We start from the raw sequence: 599 nt of genomic DNA, 5'->3' as shown, positions 1-599 counted from the left end.
GCCTCCTCCTCCACCGGGCCTTGGGCCTCCAGCTGTGGCTGGGCCTCCTCCTCCACTGGGCCTTGGGCCTCCAGCTGTGGCTGGGCCTCCTCCTCCACTGGGCCTTCAGCTGGGCCCCGCTGCGGGAGGCGTTCAGGCATGGCTCCCGGCTCCCGCTGCCTACCTCCATCTGCGGGAGTTCACCCTCGCCAAGCGGGGACTGCGAGGTCCACTGCAGGTCATTGCTCTCTTCATACAGCCCGGGCAGCCCGTTCATTTCTGACATCGTACAAGCGGTTCGACCTCTCCAAAGGCGTTTTTGCCGAACAAATAATACCAATCCACAGCTTGAACAAACAGCTTAATCATCAGCCTTGAATCTCCTCAGTTTTGGCTGTCCCAGAAACCCGTTCACAAAGGATAAAGATTTACCACCGTTAGGACGGCCTAAAGAATGAGCCACCGACTCCGAAGAAATGTAGAGCCGGAGACAGCACGTGGCAATGAAGGGGTAATACAGCTGAAGTCGGGCAGCTGGGATTCTAATCCTAGAAGGGCTTCTGTGTGAACGTGGGTGCGTTATGCAATGGCTTTAGGTTTCAGTCTCCTTATCTGTAAAA

At 56.4% G+C, this 599-nt stretch overlaps 1 pseudogene; it reads right to left on the bottom strand.

The window, feature by feature from the left end:
• LOC125937894 (EP300-interacting inhibitor of differentiation 1-like) overlaps positions 1-302 on the bottom strand; it is an 864-nt pseudogene extending 562 nt beyond the window's left edge.
• Between the last annotated feature and the right edge of the window lie 297 nt (positions 303-599).

Source organism: Panthera uncia, assembly GCF_023721935.1.
Source record: "Panthera uncia isolate 11264 chromosome B2 unlocalized genomic scaffold, Puncia_PCG_1.0 HiC_scaffold_24, whole genome shotgun sequence".
In the NCBI taxonomy this organism is placed as follows: Eukaryota; Metazoa; Chordata; class Mammalia; order Carnivora; family Felidae; genus Panthera; species Panthera uncia.
The sequence above is the reverse complement of the archived record's forward strand: the minus strand, read 5'-3'. Positions and strand labels throughout refer to the sequence as shown.